The sequence below is a fragment of the Bombus impatiens genome, unplaced genomic scaffold, assembly GCF_000188095.3.
Source record: "Bombus impatiens unplaced genomic scaffold, BIMP_2.2 scf_0733, whole genome shotgun sequence".
Lineage (NCBI taxonomy): Eukaryota > Metazoa > Arthropoda > Insecta > Hymenoptera > Apidae > Bombus > Bombus impatiens.
The window spans coordinates 234,386-258,834 of NT_177152.1; the positions used below are offsets into that span (position 1 = coordinate 234,386).

Genomic DNA, 24,449 nt, shown 5'->3' on the forward strand with positions numbered 1-24,449 from the left:
TACATCTTTGGAAATGTGATTTTTTAATATTAATTTCTGTATTTTTTTTTTTTTTTGTATGATAATTTATAAAGTATTCACCAAGATGCATCCTTGGTTTGGTCAAAATTCCTCCTTGGTGACGTTATATCAAATTCAGTGTAGTGACAGTGTCCTCCCCCCTATCATTTTTACAACATAATTGTTTCTCTCAGTTGTTATTTGATTTATTAGCTCGTCGGCGAAGATATCTTAAAAAATGTTGTTCAACATGTAGTATCGTGGGAAAAAAGCCCTGTGACGGCACTCGATAGCAAATACTACCACTCGACACTAACTAGTGTCGGACGACGGCAGCGCAGTGGTTAGCGCCTTAAGTTACGAACGTTCGGGACCCGGGTTCCAAATCCCGGCAAACGGAGTCCGATTTTTTTGCTACGCATCAAAAATGGAAGAAAAACAGCAGTACCCCGTCAGCGACATATCTACAGTCAGCAGCTACAATTATCAGGGACACACATTTGAGGATACTTGCGGCACTGCAGGTTTTTCGCCGGCTACAAATTTTGTTCTCGGTGGTGTATTGCTAGATTCTTCACAAGCTGGTCATTTTGAATTATTAGAATCATGTAGGGCATCGCTGTCTCTTTCGGATTCACTAACTACTATTGTAATTTTTTGATTTCTTGTACCTAATATTGTGCCACTGACTCTATCACTGTTTTTATTTTCTCTATCAATTATTCTTTTATGAATACAATCGATCTCATTTCTCAACAGTTCAACATCAAATTCATCTTCATTTGAGCTGTTACGTCGCGTGAGATGGTCTGTGCGACGTCCCTCGTGGTCTAGCCGTCAAGGCCCACGCTCCGTTATACAGACCCTCAATGAACCTAAGGAACCACCATAAACAGAATCTTTTTAACTTAATCTCTAATCCTGCGAGTATTTTCGGTTTATGGATGGTCCTTAGAACAGTCGTTAGGTTTATTACACGCTCTTACAAATTACGGAGAAAGCGGATATTTGTCTAACGGAAAAGCAGGTTTTTTCCCCATAAACAATGACACCCACGAGCAACATTGGCAGGAGACTTCCTCCTCCTATCTTCATTTATTAACGTTGGCTATAACCAATGGGCATCGCGGATCGTTACCCTCACTTTCCTAACGAAAAGTGTGAACAACGAATCCGCGTTCTTAGTTCAAAAGGCACACCCACACCGAGCTTTCCTCCTTAATAACACGAGAACGGACTTCACTGTTTCTACGACATTAGTTCAGTCAATACTCCGGCACCAAATCGGAAACTGCTAAGTCATCTACGGATCAGTCAACATTTCGGGCTGCTTTTACTACATTACTGCATTCAACTGCAAGGGACTTGTTCTACTATGACAGGACAGTCAGCATATCTACTCGGACTCGATCTCGTCAATAGATCAGTCCGCATCTCTACACTGATTCTCTAACCTGAGAACAGTCAACTTGTACAGTCTCTTGTAACATCAATCCACATCAGAGAACGGGCCACGCACCATGGGCAAGATGGTAGCCAGATGTCTACACATCCTTGGCGCGTACCCTCAATAGTCTTAAGGACCCACCATGGGTCTTGGCATTTTTCATAGTTAAGGTCCTTCAGACCATACAAGTATCTTTTATTTTAAGTGCCCCTTTTACATTTATTGCTTACTACAGGCTAACACAGGAAAGTTGGTTTTCCTTACGTTCGGTATCTTCCGTTAGCAACTTTCTCTCGAGGGCTGCTAAAACCCTTCCTGATCCACCAACCTTCTTATTATCCAATCCGAAGCGGTGTCTACTGCCCTCACTTTCCTAACCAAAATTGCCATCAACAAATCCGATGGTCCCGTGTCCTTAGACACGCCCACCCCTAACTTTCCTCAGACACAGTATCGTCACTAAAACTTAGTTAGTGTCTATCTTTAGAATGGTCAACATTAATTGATTTTACATAAAGTTGTTGGAGTGAATTGTGATTTATGTGTGTTAATTCAGCGTGTATTCCATTGTGATTGCTGAATTCATAATAAAGTTTAATAAAAGTAAAGTTGATAGTTGTGTTACGGCTCAACTGTTTTATTTTATCATCTAACCCTCAAGTTTACGTGACACTCTACCGGATCTTCACTCGTCAAAAATTCGTATACGACACTAACATCTTACGCAACGGCGTAACTCTTTCTTGCATTAAGTTGTTGGAAATATAGACATTATAACCTGTTAACCGCACTGTTATACCACATCAACCGCCCCTATTATCTCAAAAGAAATAAGAGGATCAATCCGTTCGTGGTGTCGATTATTATAATCCTAACGGGAATTTACGACTCCCGTTGACGCACTTCCCGCGACTGGTCGAAAATACATATGCTAATTTCACTTCTGAAAACCATCTTTTTAATGCTTCCAAGCTATAATACTTTTACCTTGATCGTCAAATCCGAACTAACATTGGGCACATTGTCAGAACCATAGTTTCAGAGGGATTTGGGATTAAGTACTTTATCTCCATTTAAAATTATAACACATTACACTAAAAAAAAAACATGAAGAGCTAAGGAATCTATTTACGGAACCAATACTGCGCTCTCATCAATTGGAGATGTCGAAATCTAGTATAAACAGGAACTGTCGCCTCTTACTCGCCACTCGAGTTGCCGCACAAAACACCGTAACGACGGAGTCGCCTCTCCAGCGCAAAAGGCTAGGGCTAGATGCTTGGTCTAATTCCTACGAATGTTCGATCGTGTTTGCCAAATGAAGAAGATCTTTTAGCGTAAATGAGTTTACGAATAGATTGCTCGATGATCATTGACACTAGATAAACACTAATGAGTGCTCTTGCTCTTCTTCTTGCTCTATGTTCTTTCTCGTTTGATTTAAATATACCTTTATATTATTGGACAAAATGACAGCCCTTCCAACATTTTTATCTATTTTTCACTATATAGGATGTTTCGTTTATTTTGGATTGCTTAATATTTTAATTACTTTCATTGATACAAAAAATGTGTCGGGATACGATATTGATTGGTTGAAAACGTCGAAAACTATGATTCATGTTTTTTCCCTTAATGAAATCTTTCGCTATCTTTCAAGGTCATTAACATTGTCCATTTTTTTTTGCTTTTTAGAAGAACTATATATTTTTTTATGCATCAACCGATATAGTTCTTTATTTTCTACAAAAAGGTATTAAGGTAAATACATGTAACAATCATCAGTTTGGAAGTTTAATTTTAATTTTAACTTTAATTTTATGGAATTTGTCTATGAAACATAAAGAGAACATGAACTTAGGAATACATACTGTTTTGAAAGTGAAATCTTCCCTTATCCTTCATACGATAAGTCTATATCCTTATACATACAGTATCTTTCAAGTTGATCATTTTTAAACACAAGTACCTTATTTTCATACGAAATAGTAAGCTTGAAGGAAAAATTCATGAATCACAATATTCGTCATTTTTAATTAATTTTAATTTTGTCCTGACATGGCTTTTTGTTTTGATAAACGACTATATTAATAAATACGAAGATGAAAATGATTGACACCAATTTTCCAAATATAATGTAAATACATTTTGTTAACATATTTTTTCGTCTAACTTACACCTCCAGATTAGTGCAACACGTTGAAGAATCGCTGAAAATAAAATCGAAATATTTGCAAACAGGACAGTGTATGTATTTTGTAATAGATTTCTGTTAACGAATACGCGTGATATTACAGTTTTTACTCTGCTGTACGATTTTATATAGGTTTCCCCGTAACAAACCATATATTTTTGATAAATCTATTTTTAATTCTAATATTGTGAATACTACGAAAAGTCGAGAACTATCGAAAAATCGAAACTAGTAAGTGGATAGAGAGATCGTAAACAAGAAATTGCTACGTGGATGGGGACACGGTATATATCAAGGTTTCGTTTCACTTGACGGTGGTCTGAAAGAACAAGATTTAGTAACGATAACCTCAAAGTGTTATATGTTATGCGGTTACACGTGTGCGAAGGAATATAATAGAGGAACATCGGGGGAGCATATATGCATATGACAAATCGCGAAAAGTGTTGATCGAATATCACGCATTACTGACATCGTGAAAGGAGAGGATCGTGTATCGAACGAAAGTGATTTCACGCGACGAAAACAAATCGAGGATGTGAAATACGTATATAAATTATTCGTATTTCATTTCACTTTTCCAAGATTATCCGATAATTTCTCCTGATAATTATTATTATAATTATATTATAATTACTTATTTGTAAATTCAACTAGTTATTATGAAAAGCTTTATTGCTATTTTTAGAAATGGAAGAAAAAATATATAATATACATATTTTCATATTTGTTTCAAAATTTTCCAATATAATTGCGTTAGTTACGCTCATTACCGTAGTATTGAAATTCCAAGATTGAAACTGGACGCGAAACTTTAAATTGTATTTGTTTGTAAATTTTGTTGATTATATAGTAATTACGAAACAATAGATAGTTCCGATAAAGGATTTGAGAATGGAATATAAAATAAAGAACATGTAAAATATACGTATCGAGTGTAAATTTGTAAGTAAAGAAACATGAATTTTTTTCTCCATATCTTCGAATTTCCAGACGTTTGTGAAAGATGGAAAATAGGCTTACAAGTTTTAATGGGGATTTTATAAAATGGACGTATATTTAAAATACATACGCAAAACAATATAAATACATATACTATTGAACAAAATACGGATATAAAATGTACGGTTTCTTGACAAATTTTCAAATTTTATTAATATATATTTTATTGAAAAATGCAACCATTTATGTTCTCTAACTTGATTTTTACGTTTCTTTTATTAACTTTTTTCATTTTCTAGCGAAAATATGAAAAAACCACACTGGATCTCCATTCTTTGAATATTTTCAATTTTCTCAGTATTCTCAAATTTCGACGATATTTGAAAACTTTCACGAGCATCTGCATAATATGTACTTGATATATCATTTCTATGAAGGAAAAGCGGAATCGGTGATTACGAATCGTCTGCGTGGAATATTTCCGCGCCGAAAAAAGCGATGCATCGCACATATCGTTTCCCTTTCCGAAGGATTTCGAGGAACAAGGCTTACGTATCGCCGGATGCGTCGCATTAAGACGAATTAACGTCGTTTATTTAGAAGGAAAAAGCGGAAGGATAATGGCTGACTGCTTGGTATAATGAGTGACGCGATAATAACTTACATTCTCTTAAGAATCCTGAAATAATAGTTCCTCTCGCGTTCAGATGCCGACGGATAATTTCTCCAGGCATTGGTTTACGACTTTTCGTTATACTTTGCGAAAAATCAAATCTTTTTTCATTATACATTTAGAAGAAAATACGTATGAAAATAGAATTTCTTAAGATAATTCGATGTGTTTCCTTGTCTGTAGTTAAGTTTAGATTGATGATACTTAGAGCCCGGATTTTTATGCATTTATGAAAGACATTAATGTGTAAAAATGCACAGAATGAACTTAATATGCATAATCTAATATAATTTCAAGAACTCTGTACGATCGAACGGCGAATGCATTTCATTATTTTAAGACTATCTGATAATTTCTCCTAATAATTATTGCATTGTAAACAGAAAATGTTTACTTGTATGGCATTCTATATAAACTCAACTAATCATATCATGAAAAGCCTTATTTATATAATTTTTCTATTTCATATTATACAATATTTATCTAGGTATACATTTATTTCACTTTGAAACATGTGGCACCGAGTACAGAACGGATTTTCCGTTTTATTCGATATAGTTTTTATTTGAAAACATAATTTAAAATACATTTAAAAAATATTATAAGCGATATAAATTAAGTTAAATGTGATACAAGGACTAAGTAAAGTTTAATTATTAAAATTAACTGTTATGAAAAGTTTTATTTCTATTTTTTTTAATAAAACTCTATAATACTTATTTTTTATGTGTCTATAATATTTATCTTAGTAATATATAAAACAGATTTTAAATTTTTATCTCGAGTAAAAATTACAAGCTATATTCGATTCAATGATTTAATAATCCCAAAAATCTTCTAGAGTCGAACAGCGAATATGTATACTACGAAGAAGCAGCAAAGCAGAGTAAAGCATACTGGGGGATGAGATTAGTCAGAAATAGCTTAATTAAAGGTAAAATAGTTATTAAAGCGGCCGAGAGTTGTCAGCGAGAGAGTATCGTTTAAAGAGTACTCGCGGAGGGTGAGGGGTTGGTGACTGCGAAGCTCGCTCATTAACGCGCTTATTAAGATCGCTCGACGATTAATTTCAAGCCGTGCCGAGTTATTCACGGCGGAAAGACAACAGAATTTCTCGTGTCGTAGCCTCATGCTCGTGGATGGTAATAATTTCTCACGGACTGCGTGCATCCGTGTGTGCATTACCTGCACGATGCTCGGCCTACGCGAAACGCTTTTGCCACCCAATATATACGAGCCATTGTCTCGGGAATCATTATTGTTGTGCAATGCTGAAATTACGGGCGGATCCTTCGCTTTGTGTGTGATACAACTCTCACGGGGATATCGAGAGATGTACAGGATCGTGCAAAAGTTTTGGTCCACTTACCAAATAAAATTTGGTTATATTTTTTTCTCGTTTCTATTACATATATCTATAAGTATACAGTAGGCCGCGAAAGTATTTGAATATTTATAGACATCTTTTATGGATATAGTACAGTTGTTATATGAAACTTTTTCAAATTTCTTGATTTCTTTTGAAAGTGAACTGCGGATTTTTATGCGAATTCATATTCATACTTTTATGAATACAATGGAAAGACGAGGACCTGGACAAATGTTTGTTTTATCTATTAAATATTACAACGAGTAGATACAGTACTTTGAAAATTATATGTATATTCGCACGTTATTGCACTTTTGTATCTTTAAATTTTGTCATATATACATAAAAATTCGCAATCTAGTTATCAGATACAAATATCAGAATTATATTGGTGAAATTTTACATGAATCTGGAATTGCTCATAGAAATTGCCAACATACGCTTTGCAAAAGTCATTAAAGAATTTGAAGAATCAATTATTTACTACATTGACACAATATTCTCAGGGATCATTCTTAGCACTAATTACATGTTGTAAGATCATTATCTTTGTCTTTCATACGTTACAACGTAAACACAAGATTATATAGTATATAAGACCTCGCGTCTTCTCTTCTTTTATATAACAAATTAAAGCTAAGACATCTACTGATCATTTTTCAATATAAATAGGTTAATACTTTTTATGCGGAATATCTGGATGGATCGATTAATGTATTAATTCCATTTAGTTATATAGCTCCATTTAAAAGAATAAAGTTGACTTTAAATTTCCTCTCCCGTTACTGAATCTGCGAAAAAGTAACATTCACCATATGATGTCCTGCTTCGAACCAAACAACCTTTGTTAAAACATTTTTTTGATAACTTCTTCATAAGATATTCTATCGTCTCCAATTAAACGAAACATCCTGTATATAAAATATATGTTTATTAATATTTTTATTTTTATTTATAATTAGTTGTCATTATGAAATCATTATGGTAAATGACCCAAGACTTTTGTACCATACTGTATACACAACATATAGGGTATGTATATATATATATACATATATATAAAAAGAGAGAGGAGAGAGAGAGAGAGGCTAGTCTCTTAACTCGTACCATGTCGACGATTGGCAAATTGTTTATCATAATGATAATAATTTCTTGACTCGATAAAGGCCATTGTTGTCGGATCTCCTAGCGCGCGATAACTTTTCTTTTGGATTCTTAGTGCATGGAGTGGTTGTTAAAGTGAAACGTCGATTGTCTGGTCTAACAACTGGACGAAAGGTTTCTGATAAATGCAGTTTTTGGAGTGAGATTGATATGAGGGTGAAATGATAGAATAGGAGAGGTGGAAAGAATAGTTATGTGATTATTTCCAATATTCTGTTTTTAAAAATAAAACTACTAACTACGTAAAAATAACGGTATGTAGCTTTCTTCTTTTCACAATTACTAGACATGATATTAAAATGTAATGAATTTATATATAGTTTTCCTTTTTTTATGGTTATTAAAAACATGTAAGGATTTTTGACAAAATTGATATTTATAAACATTAATTGAGATTAGCGCACTTCATATACAAGAACATATAAAAAAAATAAAATACTCAAAATTTTCAAAAGTAAAGATATGAATTTGCATCGACATTTGCAATCTAATGATTACATATTCTTTTTATTTTACTTTCATCATATTGCTTCTAGATAATTATTCATATATAGTATGTATATTTAAATACACGTTAGAAATTAATCTTTACAGTTTTAATCAATTGGACTAATCTGATAAATTTAAATTATATCTTTGTAAATGATAAACTGTGTGGAGGATAGAATATTTGTTTTCTTCTTTTCAAAGCGTGTTTTATAGAGTTGAAGATTAGTTTAAAACAATAGTTCAAACATCAGTGGAAACACCCTCAGGTACAAAGAAATTTCTTTATCTACTCTGAGTAAAATATGAAATATACATATATATATATATATATATAGAAATATATATTTTTTATAATATGTGATGAACAATATACGTGTTAAAAGGTAAATATCTAATATTTATTACGATATCAGAAGAAATCACTTCTAGTCTTTTAAAAATGTGATTGAAATATCATAGTAAGGTATTGTAAAAAAGAGAAATTAGGCAAAAGAAATAGAAATAGAAATAGAATAGAAATAGAAACAAAATGCTTTGCAGTAGAAATTTTAGTTCAACCCACTGTAATAACTTTGCGTTAGATATCTTTAAAAAATCCTAAGATCTCTTTCAACGATTGAAAAACATAACTAACTCAAAAAAAACGTAAAAATCTTGTTAGAATGAAAGTTTGGTACAAAACAGCCGTATAAACCAACGTATCTCTCCAATCTTAAGCACATTTTTCCAAGAAATGGCAAGCAAACATTTCCATCAGCCGCGAACAGCGCCGCTTGCGCGTGTCATTAACGTCGCGTATATACTCGCGACATCGTGAGACACATAAGTCGTCTCTAAAATAGACACGCGCTCAGAGGCTCTGTCTCTAGCCCGTTATCTATTTCTGGTAAGGGTCTGTAAAACGCTCGAAGCCGGATCCTGGAAGCGGCTGCGAACAAATCTCGCCTGTACGACCTTTTCGTAGGTAACGTTGCTATAGCCTGACAGAAATTCGTTCGGGATTTACTGTATTGTCAATTCGCGGCGCATAAACGTCGCCACGGAAAAATGAAATGCTGATCCCTTTAGCGATTCATTAACGACAATACATTATAGCTCACGGCGCTCTATCGACTGCATTACTGACATTTCTATGCTGGGAGAAAGGTGTATCGATGTCAGTATAAATCACCGCATGAACTGCAGGCATAAACATATTCACGTGATCGCGTACACTTAGACGAAGAATCGTTCTCCGTCTTGTTTCCTTGCCGCTGTGGTTCTCGTTGTTACCGGTGTTGGTGCTTCGATCGACTCGACCCACGTGAAAACGTCGTCTGTCGGATCGAAAATCGTATACGACATGTTTGCTTTGTGGCGGAGAGATACAGTTCGTTTAACTCTTTAGAGCACACAATCTTAAGATAAAAAAGATTCTAGTTGTGGAAATCTTATTTAAAAACAGCTGCTCCAGATGAGTTACAGTGGTTATAAAGAATATTTGTACATACTCTTATTTTCCAATAAAGCATTTCTTAATGAGGTTTCACATATCATCTTCATACTATTAAATTTTTCTAGTCGCATGATATTTAATGATGATGATGATGAAAATGATAGTTGGATTCCATTAATTAGTACATATGTACATAAATGCTATAATAAATACAATGGTGTACAAATACTTTCTCGGCCACCATATGAATACGTACTGACCAAATTAACATATCACTTTTCCTGCACGTCTATTAAACGTGTGTTATATTTGTTATATTTGTCAAAACAAAAGCTGTGAGATATATTGTAATTCATTGCGCTTCGAGTTATTTTAATATTTTAAAGTGGAATCAGTGGAATACATAAGTATAAGTACTAAAAGCGTGGAATATTTTTCGCATGAACACTTACCATAGAACACTTTTATGTGTAGAGAATGTTTCGTTTAATGCAAAATACGATTTTTCAGCCATTTGTAGCTATGTAACAAAGAATGTTTTGAAGCAAAATTTATCGATATCGAGTATACAGCGAATAATGATAATACAAATTTCGAATATAACTTAATTATTACTAATCGTACATTTCTTTTGATAATCTATAGTTGCATATGAAATAAATAAAGTTATGAGAGTAGTCTCTTATTTTTATGTTTTATTTCTGTTGTCAAATTATTTTATTTTCATTTAATATGTGTAAATAGTAATATTAACTGTCTTATTAGTTCCATTAATATTATCAATGTTTAAAAACTTTGTAACATAGACTTAAACATATTTCTTTATAATTACAAGAAATTCTCGTATAATTGATAAATATTTTATTTTTTATCAATTTGTGTAAAGTTTTCTATTTTGATCAATAATGACATGTATATTATATCTAAATATGTTTATGCAAGTAATTTGCGAAACAAATATACAATCAATCACGAATACACAAATATTATAATAACAAAAATAAACAATATACTTAAAACAAATCTTTTATGAATAGTATTTAATTGATTCTCACAAAGAGAAATTTCAGTGCTGAAATTAACATGGATTCACGAGTAAATACATGTTGAAATCGATTCGATTATTTGTTGCTCTCAGGTTACAAATCGATCCAAAACGACATTGGGGCCAGTTTGTGTGTGATCGCGTAAATTCAGAAATAGAATCGGACGGGCAACAGCCTGTTCCCCAAGATAGGTCAATAAAGCGTCTCGTTAATATCAAGGAAACACGTACGTCCCGGTAAGTTTGACAGTAATAACTGACAATAGCGACGCTTACCGGTGACGTTTAACGACACATCGAAGCACGAAGGGACGATCGCGTCGAGAGACACAGCAGCGATATTCACCGTGCCACCGAAGCTGCCCTAATTACCTGATTTAATTACCGCGACGGAATTACCGGTCGTTTCCGTGCCAGCCAGCACAATCGTGACACCCGTTACATATCTACGTGACTGTAACCGAACTAACGTGAAATCAAGATACTCGAACAGTTACATATGTATATATCGAACCTCGGTAATCCGACCCTCTATCATTCGAAAACCTCATTGGCATTACAATTTTGTTTCTGAACTATGTACACATGTATATATTACATGTGCACACTTATATATTATTTCATGACTAGAAAAGTAATTCTATTTTTATCGTTTCATATGCGGATAGTAGGATATTCCGTGTTCACTCCTATAATGTTTAGCTGCGGGCAATAGAAGAATCCGACAACAATTTCAAATATTATGTAACTTTTAGTGCTGTCTGGTACATTTCACGAAATCGCTAAAAAGGCATGTAGCCCGCGGCATGTTTAAGACGTGCAAGATATTCCGCGTATAATGTATTAGATGTTTTAAAGTTCCTGACTTTGAAATAATTTTTGAATATTTTTAAAGGGTTTGAAGTTTTTAATGCATCAAAAGAATTGTACTTTTATTGTACTTTGATTTCGTTGCATTAAAATAAGAACACATTTCATTGTTCAAAATTCGGCAACCCCTATAAGACTACAATTCATTGGAAAATGTGGTAAATCTGAGGGATCATTAAAAAATAACTAAAACTTTCGAAAATTATTGTTTCATTCGATGCCTTGAATTCTATGGGATCTGTGTATATTATATTTGATGGCAATGTTCATATATGTCGTTACCATTTTCACGGTGAACAAGTTAGAATTGGGTGAAGCAAGTTAATTGATGAATTTATTCGAATAGGATAAGTTACGATAAGTTAAGTTAGGATAATAATTGACAGGTTAGGAAAGGTATTTGTGTTACTGTATTCTTTTTTCTCCAAGTTGATCATAAATATAATCAAATGGATTATGTGTAGCGACTCATAAAGGTATTTTCATTTTCATTTCATTTCAATGTGTGGTATATATACATATATTAATTTTTGAAACTTCAATAGTGCTGTATGTAATGAGATACGACTATCGTAATTATGTTGGTAATACTTGAAATTGTATGTAGATTGTATTAATTTATAACAGAAGTTTTCAAAATTTATGTTAACTTACAATGTATCTGAATTGATTTATTTATGCCAATAATACGAAGTATTATTTGTAACAGATATTTCGCTCTTCCCGATTCATGACACTGTACTGTATTCTATAAATACGTCTGATTATGAATTGCGTCCTGACTAGAAGGGTGGTTTCTCAGGGTTCACAACCAGAAATGAAAAAAAATACACTTGAGTCTGCTGTACGAGCATTACTCTTCTTGTCCATAAATTTGGTTTGATTATGTTCAAAAACAGTTTCTTGTTTCTTCCGGAAAACATACTTTTTCGAGTTGAAACGCTTCCCTCGCAAGTATGTGACATATATCATTTTTAATGAAGAACAATACTCTCTATTATCCTTTATTTATCACAACCAGAAGAATAATCTACAATCTACAGAGTCAAAATCAAAGTAAATAGTATGAAAGCCGATAACCGATATTCTTAACAGTACACAGACCACCTTTTGCGACGAATAATGTCGAGCAATGTCTTTGCGTGATCTAGCTTTCTCCTCGTCATTTATAATTTATAAATTTGAGGTTGGTTGACCCTCTTTGCGGCGCGGTGTAAATGCCGGTGAGCAAATATATACGTATATAGATTACACATCATAAAATTAAATAATTTAGCACAATTTTAATTCAAATTTTTATTTGTTATTGTGGTTATTATGATTATTATTTATGATTATTTTTATGGTTTTACGGGTATTTCTAACTCAATAATGCTAAGAAGAAAATAGTTTTAACCTTTGGAAAAATAAAAGTAAAATTTGCATACTCCGTATTATAACGACAGATGATCTTAAAATAGGCATAAGTGTAGAAATGATATGTATTTAATCCTAAAATTAAACGACGAAACGATTTTGATAATATACGCAGAATTACTTAACAGCGTATTGAATGTTCAAAATTGCAATAAACGATGCATACGATGAATTGTAAAATTATTCGTCTATAAAAAAACATTCAAGATGTGCCTTATATTTTCCTACTGTAGCTTTCAATTGTTTGGACAACTGAAATCTAGGTTGTGGCAGGAGAGGGAGACTATGGAAGTATATAAAAGGTTAAGCTTTAATTTTTTGATAGGACAGATTTTTTGTGGAGAATGAAGTTTGTTTCATTTCGAAATTTTATGCATATTTTATTATAGTGTAATGTGGTAATATGTGAAAGGATTGTTTGTAAATAAGTTATAGTTAGTACTACGCGGAAAAGTATAATAATAGAAACTAAAACATGATGTAATTAAGGAAGTGGAGGGTTGCTGCAAGTGTCTTAATAAAGAAATACGGCTGAGAACGGCAAAGGTGTGGATGTGTTACGCGTAGAGTGTAGAATTAGAAAATCGATTGTTAATATTAGAAAAATTGTTTTCTAAAGAGAAAATCTTAACGCTGCTATTATATTTCTAGCATAGATTAAGATAATCATAATCAGAAAAATTAATTTTTACGTTAAAATAAAAAATTAGATAAAAAGATTTAATTGTGTGATAGTAAACGCTTGTTATGAATATATTATGTGTATTATAGATACGAAACATTTTGAAATTTCATCAGCATCATAATAATAACCATTATGACCATTTCGATAATGTTTGAAACAAACCAGGAAAATATACATCTATAGAAACTACAAGATATTCAGTGCAAAAATATATTTTGTAGACATCGTAAAAGTATTTAAATGTCAATTATTCATTACATTCATAAGTTTTAATATTATTCAATGCGACCTTATTTTGCATCTATATCTTCAAAATGACTATTCATACTTTATACTAACTTTTCAATAAATATGTGTTTGTAGTAAATAGCTTGTAACTTATATATTTCTATGTAGTTTTTCCTTTGTATGTGAATGTGTACTGATTGGTCTCCAATTTTGTCAATATAATTACAGTTTTCGTGTCTCGTTTATAATCTTAATGAAATTTCAAAATATTTTATATAACATACGTATAATATAACCATAAATGTTTTCTCCGGCAAGTATTGAAATATTTTCGTTGCATGCGTTAAAATAATGATTTAAACAACATCTTTGATTTTTAGTTGATAATACAGTATTATAAAAAGATAAATGATTATTTCTAGAAGAAAGAAAGGGTGAAATAGGAAGCTAAATAATTTGATAAATATTGTGTAAACTAAACTGAATCAGTATGTGTATATTGAAATAATAAATATGAAATAAGTAATTATTAAATTATTAAATAATTTTTAAATAAATACGATTTCAAAGAAATAAAAAAATGGATTGAGAGAAGAAGATATGTATTATTTTTATTATACTCAAAAAATAATATTCATTAAATAGAAGATTAAATAGAATATTTATTCCACTTGATTAATTAACAACAAGTAAAATAGGATTTCCAGAATCCTTTTGCTTCATAAAGACATTGATTTGTTAGTAACATACGACGTTGATGTTATGATCGAAAATTTGTTATGGTATTTCTTTAATTTCGATTTAAATCTGTGCGACATGTTCGCTGATCTCATTATCTCTTAAGATTCCGTTTTCTTTTCTTCGTTATAGACTTCCTCGATCACTTCCTCGATGTCAAGTAGACGATATTATGTTAAGTATTCACGTGAAAGTATCTAGGGACAAGTTTAAACGTCTAGACAATGGTTATATTGAAAATGTATAATAGATTATAAATGTTTAAATAAATAAATTATAAATAATTACAAAGAATCAATTTTTAGCTTCATTATATTGCCAGATATGATTAAAGTGAAGATAAAATATTACGACTGAAGCATATTAATAATTCATTAAATAATCGTTATGGTTTCTAATAATATCGAAATTAAGCGGGAAATTATTATTTTTGATAATAACTATGATTTTAATAAATTTTAAATTAAACATTAAATTTTTAATAGTTTAGTATTATGTTTGAAGAACATTAATAATTTAATTAACTAATATTTATGAGATTCCTAACAATAATAATGATAATAATTAAATTTTATTATGTTATTACTAAACTTTGAATAGTACATCACATCACATCTCAATTAGTTTAATGTTACGATTGAAACACATTCATAATTAATTAAATAATCTTATGTATTTAAAATACAGCTTTGCTGCTTTTTACTACTTTGATAATACGATATGAATAAAAAAAAGTGAATTTATTCTTTTATACAGTAAAAGATTGGATAATTGAAAATATTTTTATAATTTGTCGTGCTAAAAAGATCGTTGGTAACAAATTTTATGATAAAAAAACAAGATAACTTTTTCATTGTATAATATACATGTTTAACAAATAAAATATGGCAGGTCCGATTTATAATGTTTATATCAATATCTACGCTATCTTACAACAACGAAACTGTTTACGAATCCCCTTCTATAAATCTTTCTTTCATCACTCATCAATTTGCCACAAAATCAATTCTGCATTACAGTGCCAATCACCCATCTAAGTCGCAGATATCCATCTTGTTCACACAGCTTTTACTCCCTATCTATTACAACCTCTATACCATAAAATACACTATGGCTCAAAAATAATCCAGACACTTGCTTATTTTTGAAAAGATCTAATATTTGTTGAAACTTTATTTAAAATTTTGTTGCGTTTTGAAACGAGAGTGCTATGGGGATATAAAAAATCGAAGATTAAAACAAGGTTACATTAATTAACAAATGCTCTTTAATTCACACAGAAATTCGAATAATCACAAAACATATAGAGAAATATGTATATATAAGCTTGTAAAAGCATAGAATATATAGAAATATAAAAAGCATAGAATGTATATTGACAACAAACTAATCCACTATTTCTAAAAATTAAAAAATGTAATTTATCAATCATTGTAATCTTTATATTTGTAATGTTTCTGTCGCCTGCTTTTCTCAGTTGACAAGTTAACTTTTTCATAGTAAGAAAAATAAATGGCCCGGTGCGTCGTTCACACCGGTTCCCGGGCCCCTCTCGATCGCAGCCGAGACGGTCATCGTGGAAGTTTTAGTCGGTTAGAGTCCGGCACTACCACGCCGCTTTTCCCCAGAAGCGACCTGGTGTCCGTGCGGATTTCCTCCACGTTAATAAAAAAAAAAAGTAAGAAAAATAAATACAAAACCCTATATCATGTTTATCTCAATCTAAAAAAGTAAAAAAATTCGCTGATTTCTACAATTATTTATTCATTATATCGAAATGTTTCTCAACGGAGATTTATTACAGAATACGCACCCTGCAGTAAATTATTAAGATTCTTTTGTTTTAAAGTGTTTAATATTTTCGTTTTAATACTTAATCGTAAGCAGATTATATTCGTGCATCATAGGACATAACCATATGGGGTAAAATCATTCTGTGAACTATGTAAAGCATTATATTTCGAACTACAGTGGTCATAAACTATCGTTTACTTTTTTGGCAATAACAATTAAGAACAAAGAATAAGGAACGAAAAAACTAAAACGAACGAACGTAAAAGAAATAATAATGAAAATGTTTTTTGCGTGTATTGTCGCGAGAAATATGATGTAATCCAATTAAATGAGAATTGTGTACAACGAATAAGATGGTGGATACATATGACTAGACTGGCTGTAGATGAGAATTGATTTTGATTGATTACCACTAGTTTTGCCCAAGTGCAATATCGTATAGTGTATAACTACAGGTTTTGTTCAACAAACGGACCAAAATTGGGAAATAAAGAGATTTTGTTTTGTCGTTAATTCGAGTAGATCCTATGTTTGACATTTTGAATTTTACTTTTGTTATTTTGCATCCATAAAGACATTGAATGAATACTATTTTGATTACACGATTTGTTTTATAAATTAAACCATTCTGGACGATACGTAATGTAAAATATATGTATCCGTATATGTAACGTACGGAAATCATCCTCGGGGGATTAAAGTTTAGAGTTTACCAGAGCAAGAAGCTTGGACAGAGATAGAAGAGCGAAATCGTAGCGAAAAGATGCTGGAGTGTTGCCAGTTGACGAGATCGTTAAGTCTCACACCTTCTAACGAGAGACAGAGAGGAATCGCTGAAGGAAGGGATACGGGAGGTTAACGGAGGTTGACAGGCAGCATGAAGATACGATTGAACCGTCCTTTTTCTTTCATCTCATGGTGCCTGATATTTTTAAACGAATCGCGCTACCGGTTGACATTTTGTCGTCATCGATCGATTAGTCTTCAGCACCGATCTTCTTCAATTTTAACCCGTTATCGAAATCGAATGGTCGAACCAAATAAAAGACTTCATAGATATAATATTTATTTAATTATTTCTATTTGCAAATCTACTGTTTTTAATGGAGATGCAATTTCTCGCAAAAGTATTCGAACGTTTACTACAAAAAGCTTTTATATATGTGTTATATACAACATTTTGAAATTTCATTAACTCCATAATGAGACGCGATTGCAATAATTATATTGGCAAAATTTGAATCCAATTTGAATCCAATTTGAAAATATGTACAGAAATTGCAAAATATTTATTATAAACTTATATTTAATAAAAAATTAAAAAATTAGTATACACTATGAATGCTCGTTTTGATGTTTAAAAATATCAAAGACGATCCCACTGAATACTCAGATTTATTAATAACGTGGGTTCAATTATTTCAAACCATTTTTATTACAAAAATGGTACAGTACAAAATATTTCAAATAATGTTTCTCACACCATTTTACGAAAAGATTCATATCAATCTAAATCATTCAAGAAAAAAAAAAATAGAAAAATAGGAATCAATTCCTATTATTAAATTGTTCAAAAATTTCTGAAAATAAAATGTCTCAGATAGTGATTTTTATTTAAGAGACTCCTGCCAAATTATTTCATTTCTTAAAATAATCATATTTCCAATACTAATTGTTATATAAAAGTTAGTCAAATGTAAAATACTTTAGATTGGCTTAAATAGCGACTTCTTATATGTATTGTATTAGAAAGAAACTCGTGCCAAATTAATTTATCCAAAAATGACTAAAATTTAAATAATACAATTTTGGCAACTCTTTCGCTAACAGAATAATTAACAAAGCATCTTCCCAAAATCTAAAGACTTTCGAATAATTTTCCGAATACTTTACGCGTAAGAGGATAAAATCTGGTGTCGCAGCGAGCATTATGTAATCGTATTAATAAGCGCGCACACGCCTTTCGACTGCAAGAGGATCATGAGCGGAAGAACGGTCGCCTTCGTTTCCACGAAACGGATTCTAATTACGACCAAAGATGATACATGGTTTTCTCTACTTTTACACGACCCAGCTTTCTCCTCCTTCGCGTTCATCCTGCTCATCTTCGTTCAATTCGTTCCCTAGCGAAGAACTTGAGCAAAGAAAGCTAAATACCTCGAGCTCTTATTTCTTCTTTCAACGTCTTTCCACTCTTTTCATTTTTTTTCGACGTGAACACGAACTGGATGGATAATTAACTTCCGATGTGAGCTCCGCTTTCTTTTCTTCTTTTTCAGATTGTATATATTTAATTTTAGGGAGTGTTACTTTTTACGTTTCTTAGAAATCTTTAGATATATTGATTATGTATACAAGAAGAAAAAGTTAATTCAATTATATGAAATTGATGGAATTATTATTACGATGTCAAGTATAGATTGCTTACACTGTAACCTTTCAAATGAGGTAATAATTCTTACATGTTTTGGTTTTTTATTAACTTTTTCAGAAAAATAAGTTTTTATAAATGTAGTAATAAAGAAAGTATGTATTAATCTGGTCAATATGTATTCATAACTCATCCAGAGTGATGTTGATTTAAATAAAATTTCTGTGCACCTAGAGTCTTGTCTTGTTTTAAAATTCTGCGAAATGTTAATTAAGGTCCTACGGTACTTCTGAAAGATAATACGGGATTACAAAGGATTAAAAGTGTCCAAAAGATGCTTAGAATGAAGTAATAGATAATTACAACTTTCTCCCAAGATAGTCGTTTTGAAACATAGTACATCGCGTGAAGACCAGAAACAAGAAGAGTCGAGGAGGATACGTCGTAAGGCGGGGGTGCTTGTAAGTTGAACGTCCGCTGCATCGAATATAAATAGCGGTCGGCGACGTTCGTCCACCTCGTCTTTCTCTTCTTACTCTTCTCCGTGTATTCTTTTCTTCTTCTTCCTTTTCTTTCCTTTTTCTTCTTTTACTACAGTCGCCTCTTCGTTCCACTGGCCGCCTCCTCTTTAGGCTCTTCGTCTTCGTCTCGACACTTTCCACTAGAACACAAGACTCATCGATTCTTTACCAAGAGTCGAGGAGAAAAGTCTACAAAGCGTAAATTCAATTAGGCAACGATCTGCTTCCTCCAACACCGGATTAATTTTAATGAAATTATAAACCGAGCATTCATTCTTTGCTACGATTCGTGAATCAGACTAACCTCGTTTTCAACAACGAGGCACTCTATTATACGTGAGAAATCTTGTTATGCCTATCTATTCCTATCATTTTTTTTACATTTTTAAATAGATATAAAATAAACTCGTTACTTTTGAGAATGTGGCTAATTATGTTCAAACACTATATTTTCCACAAAATGAGACTTCAAGTGAAATAATTTTATCGTAAACTAATTTTCACTCAAAATTTTGTTCTAATATGTTTCTATAAATATTTTTTTACATATCTATTAGCCAAGTATATTTTATTTTTTTCGATTATTCATTATATACTTAATTGTTACAATTTCTATATGCATTTACAAATTTGTTCCAAAATTTACCAATATGATCATGATAGCCGTGCCTCATTACGGTGTTAATGAAATATCAAAACGTTTCGTATTATATATTGATACAAAATTTCTCTAAAAGTATTCAAACGCATTCTTAAGTGCCCGTATTTTTTAACATTAGAAAATATAATTGGACTAACACCGGTGTCAAAGTTTACAAATAGAAACGAAATAAAAATGTATCTAACTAAATTAAAATTTAAGAGCTGCACCTGCAAATTTTCATATATATGTGATCTAAACTGGATTGTAGGTGATTTCGCGTTCCATGAAACTAGAAGCGTTGCGCACATGTACGTGTGTGAAAACTTGACGAACTCCCCTTCTCGGAACATTTCTCATCGAAACAGCCGCGTGTTGCGCAGCCTCTTCCGTATTCGGTTGGGTTCAGTCGTAATGATCTTCAGGGATCCCGGGAGTTAACAGGGCTTTATAGGCGGTCAGGAGAACACGTGTTCGTAAACCAGAGCTTGCCTCACGAATCACTCGGGGTGATTTACATCGAATCCTGACCATCCTCTTCAAGCTTTTAATCTCAATTTCATATCGAGCGAGTTTTTTTCAAATCTTAATTAATTTCACCGGTTTTTTACAAAGATTAATATGAAAAAAGCTTGAATTTCCCTCCTGAGATATCTTCATTTCAATCGCGCTATTTATTTGATTATTTTTTATGAGATGCGTTTTAATTAAAAAATTATGAATAAATGGATATACAATGATTTTATTCTTATAAATATTACATTCTTATAAACTCTATTCTAATAAAACTTATAAATTTTATATTCTTGTAAATTCTTCTAAATTATATTGTTATACATTCTTACAAATATTGTATTTCTATAAATTCTTAAAAATTACATTGGAATACATAAAATATAAAAATGTTTATATTCTACTACATACGGTACGTAAAAATAAAAAGTTAGATTCTTGACGAAAGTTTTTCATGTACAAATTAGCTATTAATTTAAATTAGTTTTACATTAAATCAATTCTTTTTTGCATTGGATTAAATATTTCTTTTTTCGTTATGTAATATATATACATATGAACCTGTTTTGTCTAATAACTTCAGAAAATATTCTAGTGAAATCTATACGTACTGCTGCTCAAAAATATTTATAGACTTGCTGATTTTAAACAAGATTTATTTTAGTTAAAAAGTTACTAAATCTAGAATTATATTGTGGATTGACGAACTTTTTTTGTAATATCTTATAAAAAATTTGTCGTATTCTATGGTATTACGATAGTATGATATCGATGAAATAAAATATGTATGTTAAAATTGATAAATGTTGTTCACACGAGCATTGATCCTTAATGAAAATCCATCGTCACAATGAACAACGCTGAAAGCGATTTTTTTTACTTAACTAGAATTTTCTGTGCCGCCTGAAGGTTCGCAACTGACGTAAGTTTGTTGGCGTGGAGATAAGTTGCGCTTGAAAACCGCGATAAAGGATGTTCGTCTTCGTCTCTGTTTTACGTCAAACGAATTTCCACGGTGGATGAGGGGCGAAGGGCCGCAGGTGGATGTACTTTATCGATTTTGGCATACCAGACAAGCTGCTTGTGCTTTCACAGCGATAATCCGGCTACCGCTGCTACTGGCTGGGTGGTGCGGCTTAAATCGCCCACTTGAAAACTTCATCGACACGCTGCACCCCTGTAACTTTCCCTTGGCTTGTCCCGCTCTGAGAACCGCGTTTTATTTCAAAAATTGAAGAATATACAACGTTTAGTGTGGGGAGAGAAATTGATTCGTTAGATGACAGAAACAGTTTTACGGAAGCATTAGAGAATTAGCTCTGCAGTTCCCATAAGAACTTACAAGTAATATTTTTTTACTTGCTTCTTTTACTTACTTTGCATGATATTACTAAATTAATAATTTGTAGGTTTTAATGCATTCTAGTTCGTATTTAATTGAAAATGTTGCTTCTACTTGGATTCGTAAATGGTAGAGAAGTAACTCCCCAGTTCTCATAGATACGTGTTACTTTTTATTTGTTCTACATTGTAACGCGATATAACAAACAAATTAACAATTTGTACATTTTTTATTACGTTTCAGTAATTAGTTTGTACCTATTTATTTTGAGTTTGAAAGTTCCGTATGTATACTTGAATTTGGCTAATTCCGAGTTGAACAGAGGCGAATAATCCACAAGAGATTATTTTACATGTAAGAATAAATCGAAAATGTGGAATACAATTTTTTATATGTTGCATCGTTTCCGAGAAAATAAAATTCACGCATATAGCAGGCCAATTGTTAACTAAATACGATCAAACTTTATTTTTATCGAGAACAAAGCTTTAAGCGGAAAAATATTATTCTACGTTCTTAACTTAGAATAACCTATTAATTATTTATTCGTACTTACTCGCTAATTAGCTAAGTTCGTATGTACCAAGCAAATTTTCAAACTCAATTTTCTGGAAAGCGGAGAGTTGTATGAGAAAATGTTCTACATTTCCGATTTATTTTTTCACATAGAAGCATCCTCTTGCTAATTGTATCGCGATTGCCAGAAAATCCCGTATAATAGGTCAAAAAATGTTTTCTTTTAGAAATGGAAAATAAAAGGAGAGAAGGAAGTGCATTTCGATTCTTATAAGTGACGGTGGAAACGCAGCTTAAGTAGGATGTCCCGGCACGAAAGGTCGCGTGCATCTATCCTCCAGGCAGGAAACTAGGTTAACCATCGCGGAATCGACGTAATGACTCCCAATTAAAATGAAATCAGAGGCGAATTTAATCGTCGTTAGATTTTCTTTACTCGCGTGTTCCTGTTCTTTTTTGTGTTTAGGGTGGTAGGTGGTTCATGGTACTAGAAAGGAGAGAAATAATTATTTGTCGAGAAGTATGTAGAAAGTGGTAGGGAAAGTTTTTATGCAAGAGACTTTGCCTTCGAACGGAGATTAAAGATTCGAGTTCCTATTTAAATTTCATTTCTTACTTCCTTAGTTTATACTTCATTTTTCTTACGTTATTTTTATTCCACATATATAAAGTGCACTGGTATACAATCTGCTACGTATGAAATCTATTAAAATGCAATTTAGTCTTCTCTGTTCTCATATTGTATTTTTATATAAATGGAATGTCGATTTTATTGAAGATGAGTGATGTTTCTATTTATCGTTGAGTATATCAATTTTAAGTACTAAAATCAGTGTCAATTGGTTTATGTTGTTATTTCTAACTCCTTATAATTTTTTCGGTCACAATTAAAAAGTGCAGGGGGAAAACATGATAATATTAAATATTAAATATATTAGTTTATTAGTTGTCAGATCGAAATTTATTCGAGTTGGAACTTTTAGACGTTAACGATTAATCTACATGTGAAGTCAGCCAATGATAATCAGTAACAATTGAAAAGCACATGATAAAATTTATTAATTAAACAAAATTTCATAGATTTATCTATCTTTAAAAAGCTTATGTGGCGGACGCCGACAGGTCGAGGCATCAACGCGGCCCAACACCTCCCGGGCGAGCCGCTGGTACCAACTGCCAACACTAGAGGGCTACGACGACAACGAGTCTATCTAACTCGCTAGCGGTCGAATATACGAGCGATTGATACAAATACCGCACCTAGCGAGACTTCCTCTACGTCTAAGGCAGGGACTACCGGGCATAGCCTTACTGACGAGTCCACCGGTAGTCCCGGGACGAAACGCAAATTCTCTTTCCATCCGCCACACTTATATTGCCTTCAAACAATCTTAGTTACTAATTACAAGCAATATCAAAATTAAAAAATCAACAAGAATATATTTATCATATACTCTTCAATTAATAACATGTTAACCAATCGTTACTGTCTCCAGGTTCCTTTAGAAATCAAAGAAATTTCAATTCAACAACCCTAATCTCACAAAATATGTCACGCTAATAATGTAATGTAATCTGTAGAGATTACATTACATGTAATGTAATCTGTAGTGTTACGTGTGACAAACGAATCGGAAATTTAATCCGGGTAATTTTTAGTGCATAGATGGTACCTATATATTTCTATTGTATTGTATATATGTTATACTAATGTATTCTAAGTAAGCATATCAGTTGCAAATTGACATCATACGGCCCTGGATAGTTGGTTGAAACTTGTTCGTCCTCAGGAATTGCTGAATCGATGATCGAAAAAGCGTATGAATTCGATTAGCTGATTTTGGGGTCATTCTAACTCTTCATTTAAATATAATGTAAACATATATATATATTTATTTATCTATTTATATGTTTAGAAGATATTGTTGATTACTATTTGATTAGTAGGCATTAGATCAGTATCATACAAGTATCGTAAATGTTTTCAATAAGATTTACATAGGTTAACAAACTGTGGAGTCAATATGTAATTGCTTTAGTTAACTATACTGTATATT

General features: G+C 32.0%; 1 protein-coding gene and 1 long non-coding RNA gene across 12 annotated transcripts in view; one reads left to right on the forward strand and one right to left on the reverse strand.

Moving 5' to 3' along the window:
* Window positions 1-24,449, forward strand: part of LOC100741755 (protein scalloped) — a 345,993-nt gene that overhangs the window by 188,438 nt on the left and 133,106 nt on the right. The gene's annotated exons all lie outside the window — the stretch shown is intronic.
* Window positions 1,036-1,485, reverse strand: LOC117152155. Its single transcript, XR_004462434.1, has 2 exons — window positions 1,381-1,485; window positions 1,036-1,344 (listed from the first exon to the last, which is right to left on the reverse strand). It is a non-coding gene; the product is annotated as an uncharacterized LOC117152155 (long non-coding RNA).